The following is a 9,689-nucleotide window of genomic DNA, read 5'->3' as shown; positions in this document are numbered from 1 at the left end:
AAAGAGAGGCCCATTGGACTTGCAAACTTTATATGCCCCAATATAGGGGAATGCCAGGGCCAAAAGAATGGGAATGGGTGGGTAGGGAAGTGGGGGGCGGTATGGGGGACTTTTGGGATAGCATTGGAAATGTAATTGAGGAAAATATGTAATAAAAAATATTAAAAAAATGTTTATTTATTTATTTATATATTTAATATATAGGAGTACACTGTAGTTGTCTTCAGACACACCAGGAGAGGGTGTCAGATCACATTGCAGATGGCTGTGAGCCACCATATGGTTGCTGGGAATTGAACTCAGGACCTCTGGAAGAGCAGTCAGTGCTCTTAACCACTGAGCCAACTCTCTAGCCACCTAGATTACTCATAAATCATGATTTTCTTATTTTCCATTGCTAAGCAGCAAATTGCCACACGTTTATCTATTTGCAATACTATCAGCCCCTAAGATCACATTTGTACAGAACCCAGATTTGAGACAATGTAACTAAGAAAATTGTTAAAAGTGAAACCAAAGACTGGCATTTGTAATAACAGAAGGAAATGCTCATTCCTAGCCTCAAGGAAACACAAATCTAAACCACACGGAGCTGGGTGTGGTGTCACAGAACTTTACACCCAGCAGAGGCAGGTGGATTGCTGTTAGTTCCAGGTTAGCCTAGGCCACATACCAAGTTCCAAGTCAGCCAGAGCTATAGTGACCCTGTCCCAAACAAAACCCCAACTAGCTTGAGATGTCCTCTCACCTTAGTCAGAATGGCCATAAGTAGAGAAACAGAACCAAAGGCTGGTAAGGATTCTTGTGTATATATCACTGGAGGGAATGTAAATTATTGCAATTCCTATGGAAATAGATATGGAGTCCTCAGAAAATTAAAAATAGAACTCACATATAATCCAGCTATAGTGTTCCTGTGCTCGCTCACCCCTGAAGAAACAGAGCCACCAATTGCTAGAGTATTCACAGCAGCCAGGTTACATCAGCATGCCTGTCAATGATGAATAAATAAAGAAAACACACGCACACACACAGGAGCATCATTTGGCTATAAAAAAGCACAAAATCACCTTATATATAGAACAGGAGATAATCATGTCAAGCATCGTAAGATAGTTGCAAAGTATGTATTCAAACAGGAGGACACTGATAGCCTAAAAACATGACTGCATGAGGTTGGGCTCATTAAAATTTCTGCATGGGGAAGTGTCCAAATTAGTGAACCAATACATTTACTGCAGTTACTTATAGTGCAAGGGTACTGAATAATCTAAGGATATCATATGTGTATATCAAATGCCCTAATAAAACTGTCTTTGACAATATTCTATCGCTGTGAAGAGACACTATGACCATGGCATCTCTTATAAAGAGGAAAGCATTAAATTGGGGCTGCCTTACAGTTCAGAGGTTTAGTCCATTATCATGGTGGGAAGCTTGGCAGCACACAGGGGACCTGGTGCTGGAGAAGTGGCTGAGAGTTCTACATCTGGATCCACAGGCAGTAGGGAGAGAGAGCTACTAGACCTGACTTGGGCTTCTGAATCCTCAAAAACCACCCCTAGTGACACACTTCCTTCAACAATACTGAATTCCAAAAAGGCCACACCCCCTAATCCTTCCAAATAAAGCTGCTCCCTAAGCATTCCAATCTGTGAGCCTATAAGAGCCATTCTTATTCAAACCACCACAGCAACACAGTATTTTGTACAGTTAGTATGAGCTAAACAATACACAGCGATACAGATTGCACTTTCTAGAAGCTCGGGGAAGAAGCAACTTCAAAGATCATGTCTTATTGATGGAAAAATTCATAACCATAGAATTGAGGGCTGGAGAGATGGCCCAGTGGTTAAGAGCACTGACTGCTCTTCCGAAGGTCCTGAGTTCAAATCCCAGCAACCACATGGTGGCTCACAACCATCCACAATGAGATCTGGTTCCCTCTTCTGGACAGCTGGGGGACAGTTCATTAGGGCAGGGATTGGGGAGCCCCCTCAGCAGTCTGTCGTATGTGATGGGGCATAGTTTAAAATCTATTTTAGAGGCTGAAGAGATGGCTCAACAGTTAAGTGTGCTTGTTGATCTTTCAGAGGTTAGGAGTTTGGTTACCAGCATCCATAGCAGGACTTTTAACAATCATCTGCAATTTTAGTTCCTAAATTGAATGAAGATGGCTCCATTGGTCCATAGCAACTGACATCACTAGGAGGTGTGGCCTTGTTGGAGAAGGGGTGGGAGTAGGCTTTGATGTCTTAGAAGTTCAAACCAGCTCTAGTGGCTGACAGTTCCTGATTGTCATCATGCAGATCCATATTTAGAATTCTCAGCTCCTTTTCTAGCACCATGTCTGCCTATATATGACCATGCTTCCCAACATGATGATAATGAACCGAACCAGTACCAAATTAAATGTTTTCCTTTATAAGAATTACCGTGGTAATGGTGTCTCTTCACAGCAATAGAAACCTGAACTAAGACAGGATACAAGGATGCTCTTTTCTGGCCTTGGCAGACACACTCACATGCACAAGCACACATAGGTGCATACACACAGAGAGACACACAAAATGGAGTAGGATATAAATTACATTGATCTGTTTTAGTTTGGGATGCCGTAGCAAAAACCATCACAAACTGGGCAGTTTAAACAACAGAAATTCTCTTCTTCACCATTCCAGAGATTGGAAATTCAAGACCAAAATACCCAAGGCCACCCTCCCTTCTTCCATTCTAGATAGCCCCCTTCTTTCTGTTCCTTTTGCAGCCTTTTCTCAAAACATGCACAACTCTGGTGTCTGTGTGTCCTCACTTGCAATTCTTATGAAGACACCAGATTTATTTTTTAAAAAGATTTACTTATTATTATATCTAAATGCACTGTAACTGTCTTCAGACACACCAGAAGAGGGTGTCAGATCTTTTTGTTGTTGTTGGTTTTTCGAGACAGGGTTTCTCTGTATAGCCCTGGCTGTCCTGGAGCTCACTTTGTAGACCAGGCTGGCCTGGAACTCAGAAATCCGCCTGCCTCTGCCTCCCGAGTGCTGGGATTAAAGGCATGTGCCACCACGCCTGGCCTAGAGGGTGTCAGATCTTATTAAGGATGGTTGTGAGCCACGATGTGGGTTGCTGGGATTTGAACTCAGGACCTTAAGAAGAGCAGTCTGTACTCTTAACTGCTGAGCCATCTCTTCAGATTTTTTAAATTGGTGTTTATACCTGTGACCTTTGGGGGACAAGCAGTGTAAGTGCAATTATGAATACAAGAGTTCCTGATCTGTCAGGCTGGCACTGAGCCTGCAGCTCAGTAGACTGCTGCGTTTAGCATACATTATTAAATTAATCCATGCACCATTATATAAGATTCCAACGTTGTCAGAAGGCTCCCTTTATCCTGATTAGAGAAACCATCCTTGGAGCTGTCGATTCTAGGACGTGTTTCCCACGCTCCATGCTCAGGGTGGATTGCTTCATTAACTAACATCTATTGAGCAAATCAGCTTGGAACAGAGACAGGAGGATGAATAATTAAATTTTTTTTTTCTCTGAAGCAGTAGAATCAAATGGGAAAGACATTATTTTAAGTCTCCAAGTTCATTTTGAAATCTCTTACATAAATGTGTCTGTTTATAGAACCATTCAGCACAGTCAAGTTCCTAAGGAAGCCAACGCATTGGAATTAATGATCTGAAGAAAGACAAATCTCTAGATATTTGCTTTTGCATTATCACCTTGAATTATCCAGACCCTAACCATGGAGCAACAGAGTTCTGTATGTAGCTAAAGGTAAATTCTCTGTAATTGCTGAAAATCTACCTGGAGTTTCGGGGTGCAAAATAATAACAGAAATACCACATCTGGGTGGGTGGGATGGCTCTGTTGGTAGAGCCACTGGCTACCAGGCCTGATACTCTGAGTAGGATCCCCAAGTTCCTTCCACATGTTGGAATGAGAGAACCTACTCTTGACAATTGTCTTTTGACCATCACAAGTTTTCTGTAGTGTACACTTGTCCATGGACACTCCAGCAAACATAATAAATATAAAAAAGATTCCACACCTGAAAATCTGTGTATGATGGTGAACCCTGTAATGCCAGCACTTGGAGGGTAGAGGATATTTAGTTTGTGACCAGCCTGAGCTACATGAGAAGAGAAGAGGGAAGGGAAATAAAAGAGGAAGGAAGGAAGGAAGGAAGGAAGGAAGGAAGGAAGGAAGGAAGGAAGGAAGGAAGGAAGGAAGGGAAAGGAAAGGTGAGAGAAAAGCTGTTCCTTTCTCACCGTGAGCCATTGCCAGCCCCTTCCTCCCTGTACAGCCAGCAGCATCTTGCCTGGCTCATCAGCTTCTCTGCATCCCTCCTGACTCAGCACCCATCAGACTGACCCTGCCTTGCCTTGCTGCCTGTGCCTGATAAATGGCCTCTGCTCTCTGCTCTCTGCAAAGAGAGCACCAAAGCTCCTCTACTCTCCAGAGTAACCATGATGCCAACGAACCCTGTTTCAGAATGTTCAGAATTGTGCTTCAACTATAGTAAGTATGCTTGCTTTTCTCCAGCCCCAAGTATGCTTGCTTTTATTTTTAAAGATGTATTTATTTTGTGTATCTAAGTACACTGTAGCTGTCTTCAGACACACCAGAAGAGGGTGTCAGATATCATTATAGATGGTTGTGAGCCACCGTGTGGTTGCTGGTATTTGAACTCAGGACCTCTGGAAGTCAGTGCTCTTAACCACTGAGCCTTCTCTACAGCCCCAAGTATGCTTGCTTTTAAAGTCAATGCTTCTGGGTGCACAGTTTATGTTTTAAACATGAAAACTCATTTCAGGATAAAGGTGTAGAGAGGAGAAGTTCAGATTTCCCTATTCTTTTTCTGTCCTTAGTGGATTATAACTAATGACAGTCTGGCTACTTAGAAAAGGAAGGACCAATTCTTGGTCTTCTAAGATGAAGTTCAAGATTAACAGATACATCCTTGAAGGATTGTGTTGTTTTTACCAGCACACTGAAATTGTTAAAAAAAAAAAAATGGTACTTAGGGGCTGGAGAGATGGCTCAGAGGTTAAGAGCATTGACTGCTCTTCCAAAGGTCCTGAGTTTAAGTCCCAGCAACCACCTGGTGGCTCACAGCCATCTGTAATGGGATCTGATGCCCTCTTCTGGTGTGTCTGAAGACAGCGACAGTACACCCACATACATAAAATAATAAATCTTTGGGGAAAAAAAGATACATAGGGCTTGGTAAACACAAAAGATATAAAATTAAGTTTGATTCGCAGTGGTGTGGCTGAGTTTGGTGGTACACACCTTCCTTTAATCTCAGCATCTGGGAGGCTGAGGCAGGTGGATCTCTGTGAGTTTGAAGCCAGCCTGGTCTATCCAGAACAATCCACTCCCACTCCTAAAAAAGGAAAGGAAAAGAAATAGAACAGTGAGCTAGAATTCTTGAGGTGACAGGAATGATATATTACATTGTTGAAAGAGGTCCATTTGTGTGTGGCAGGATTTTTCTTGTCCAATTACATTAAAATAGTAGTGCACAGAAGGCCTGTGATAGCACAGGGAAAAGGAAGGCGGAGCTAAGAGTTGCAGAGACAGAGAGTGACTGGAGGAGAGAGAGGGAGGAAGCAAGATGGAGGGTGATGAGCAGGGTGGTTTAGAATACATGTGGTTTTAAATAGCCACAGGTAGATTTGATATTGTATAGGGACAGAATAATTGGGGTAACTTGTCTATGAAGGAAAATGAGATTTTCTAACTTGTGATTCATGTAAAAAAGTTGTCTATGATCCTGCAGCCTGGGGCCGAGAACAAAGCAGAACAGACCCAGGCATGCATGCCAGGGCAGGGCTGTTGTTAAGACATTCCTAAGAACAGCTTGACCGTAAAGATGAAAAGGAATGCAAGGACACAAGCAGGGCTATCTAGTCTGAGTCAACACCATCTGGCCGGAACCTCCCCTCTGTCTATTGCCCCTTGACACCGGGTAAAGTCATACATCAACTGGTTGCTATGTGAACAAAGATAAGCCCCCAACCCACAGGAACAAAGTCCTGATGCCCTTTAGCTGACATGTAATCTTTCTGTTAATGTTTGAATGAGCCAATCCCATACCTTTGTTGAAATTCCTCACACCCCTATCCCTTTTTAAAAAAACCCTAGCTCTCAAGACTCAGGGTCCACTCCTCCGTCTCCTGTGTGAGGTACGTGTCAGCCCAGAGCTCTGCCAATAAAGCCTCGTGTGTATTGCATCAAGAAGGATTCTTGTGTGTTCGTGGGTGTACCCTGTCCCTGGACTAGAGTAGGGGACCCCATATCGGGGGTCCTACATCTAATCTAGGTGGGCAGCTTGTACCATTATCAATTGACTCTGAATTTTCTGTGTGAGCATCTTGTGAATTGAGAATTTATTGATAGATACATCTGACTGATTAATTATAAGTTTCTAGAGTTTGTTCCTACTGGGTTGCTGGGCGTTGTGGTGGATGACCAGAGGGTGGGTGGTCACAGCATGGGACTGGAGTGGCAACAACCAGCCAAGAAAAATTAGTGAGTCAGGTGGAGACATCTCGGGAGCCCGGGGCCAGAGTCTGCTGAGATGAGAACACCTGGCTGGAGCCATGTGGCCTGCTGGTGCCCAGCGTAGAGTGGGGACTTGCCACTCCTTTCATTATTTCCTGCAATATTTGTGCACATTTTATATTCCATCATCTTCAGCTCTGCCTCTTTTTATGGGAGATCTATCTGGATTGATACTCAACCCATAACTTCTGGATTGGTGCTTAAGGTATCTTAAAATTTTAATGAAGTCAGAATAAGAAGAAAATAACAAAAATTTATGGACATGGTGATACATGCCTTTAGTGCCAACACTAGGGAAGCAGAGGCAGGTAGATCTTTGTGAGTTCAAGGACAAGGCCAGTCTGGTTTATATAGAGAATTGTGAGCCAGCCAGAGTGAAATAATGAGATCCTGTCAACAAACAAACAAAAGCCTGGTGGTGGCGGCACATACCTTTAAACCCAGCACTCAAGAGGCAGAGGCAGGTAGATCTTTGTGAGTTCAAGGACAAGGCCAGTCTGGTTTATATAGAGAATTGTGAGCCAGCCAGAGTGAAATAATGAGATCCTGTCAACAAACAAACAAAAGCCTGGTGGTGGCGGCACATACCTTTAAACCCAGCACTCAAGAGGCAGAGGCAGGTAGATCTTTGTGAGTTCAAGGACAAGGCCAGTCTGGTTTATATAGAGAATTGTGAGCCAGCCAGAGTGAAATAATGAGATCCTGTCAACAAACAAACAAAAGCCTGGTGGTGGCGGCACATACCTTTAAACCCAGCACTCAAGAGGCAGAGGCAGGTAGATCTTTGTGAGTTTGTGACCAATCAGGTCTGCAGAGAAATCTCCAGGATAGCCAGGACTACACAGAGAAATCGTGTCTTGAAAAAAACAAATAAAAAACAATCTAACTAAAACAAAGTTGGTGGTATTTACCTGTAATCTCAACGACTCAGGAAGTTGGGGAAGAATTATGAATCTGTTTGCTTGAATTGTTGGGGTTTAAAATTTTCTATAGAAATCACTCAAAGACAGACTTCAGTTAAAAATGGCTGGTTTATTAAATGCATACCCCAAGACTATCAGGGTCAGAGCCTAGCCTCAGAAGCTAGACTGGGCCTTGAACATTTCTCAGGGCAAATTTATTTTTTTTCTCTTTTTTTCCCTCTGTTCTTCAGGGCAGATTTATAAAAGAAAAAGCCCACTATAAGCTCATGTCCAAGTGCAGGAAGTGCTGCCTGGTGGTCTGTTCTGACTCAAGCTAATTTGGCTAGCTAGATTGAACAGTTCCAACTAACCTTTACTGTGATTGGTCCTAAGTGGAGCTTAGGGTTGTGGAAGTTCTTTTTTGTTTGTTTGTTTTTGTTTTTGTTTTTGTTTTTTGTTTTTTCTAGACAGGGTTTCTCTGTGTAGCCCTGGCTGTCCTGGAACTCACTCTGTAGACCAGGCTGGCCTCGAACTCAGAAATTCGCCTGCCTCTGCCTCCCAAATGCTGGGATTAAAGACATGCGCCACCACGCTCGGCTGGTTGTGGAATTTCTTAAGATTAACAAAACTCAGAACACACAGAACATAACAGGGTATGTGGTCAGCATGACCCTGCTGTGTGTGAGTCGAGTTATTTTTCTGTCAACAATATTAAATAGCTGGCAAGCATGGAACAAAATGGCTACAGCTATGCTAGGCGGACAGGCCTCAACAGAATCATGTAGCAAATACATGTATGCATGCATTCATACATACATACATACACACACACACATACTATTGCACACATATTTACTTATCCTCTTTGTGGTGGTGACTCTGGGTTCTTTTAGAGTTAATATTTTAAATTGGAATTGCTCGTCTGAACTTATATTAATCTCTGGTCTTCAAGGAGTAGTCCACCCTATAAGACGTTGTCTTATGTGGGACCTACTCCAATTTCTTTACCAGCTTAACGGGGAAAGGAAAGTTAGAGAAGAGAGTGTGTAGGGCCAGGAAGAGGAGGAAGACATTGATTGCCACGTGATGGGCTAGCTGGTCTCAAGTATCTTAGCATTTCTTACCAATGAGTTAGCCCGGGGCCACACACTGAGAATGACTGTGAAGGAAGGGACAGAATGAAGCAAACTTTCCCTTCATCTTCAACATCCAACAACATACATCATTATGTACTGTGTTCTGTATTGGAGTTGGCATGGTACATTCTAGAATCTTGGCAGTAATCTACATAATGCTGTACTGGGCTTCTCTATGATATTTTGTGGTCTTGTATTGAAATATGATCTACCTGTATAACTTAGGCTGTTTTTAAACTTAGAATCCTCCTGCCTCAGTCTCCCAAGTGCTGGGATTGTAGGTATATGCCACCACATTGGACTCATATTTTGTTTTCAAATGGGATTTCATGTTTCCAAAATGGCCTCCAACTTTATATGCAGCCAAAGACAACCTTGAAATTCCTATCTTCCTGTCATTTTCATCGGAGTTCTGAGATTACAGATGTACATGACCAAGCCTGATTTATCCTGTACTGGGAATCAAACCCCAAGCTTCATAAATGCTAGGTAAGCCCTCTACCAACAGAGCCATATGCTTAGCTTTTCATCTGGAGTCACTCCTAATTTTAAAAGATTTCCATGAGAGAAAAAGGAAGTGCGTCAATGTATTTCTAACTAGCAGTGGTTTTTATTCAGATTTATTTATTTATTTTATGTATATGAGTACACTGTATCTATCTTTACCAAGTTCTGTTGGAGGTTAAATACTTCATTTCTTACGTCTTAAATAAGGATAACAATGAACTCTGGTCAGTCTCGTTATGAGTATAAACAAGAGAAAAACCTAAAGGTTCTGAGAATTGAATCTGAATTTTTTTGTTTTTTTTTTTGTTTTGTTTTTCAAGGCAGAGTTTCTCTGTATAGACTTAACTTTCCTGGAACTCACTCTGTAGACCAGGCTATCCTAGAACTCACAAAGATTCACCTGCCTGTTTCCTAGTCTGAGGATTAAAGCCATGCATCACCACTGCCTGGCTTGGACCTGAAATTTAAGAAGCACTCTAAGTTTAGCTGTTCCTTTAAAAATAATATAGCCGCACAGTGATGGCGCATGCTTTTAATCCCAGCACTTGGGAGGCAGAAGCAGGTG

The sequence above is a fragment of the Mus caroli genome, chromosome 14 (genome assembly GCF_900094665.2).
Source record: "Mus caroli chromosome 14, CAROLI_EIJ_v1.1, whole genome shotgun sequence".
Classification (NCBI taxonomy): domain Eukaryota; kingdom Metazoa; phylum Chordata; class Mammalia; order Rodentia; family Muridae; genus Mus; species Mus caroli.
This window is presented reverse-complemented; position numbering follows the sequence as displayed.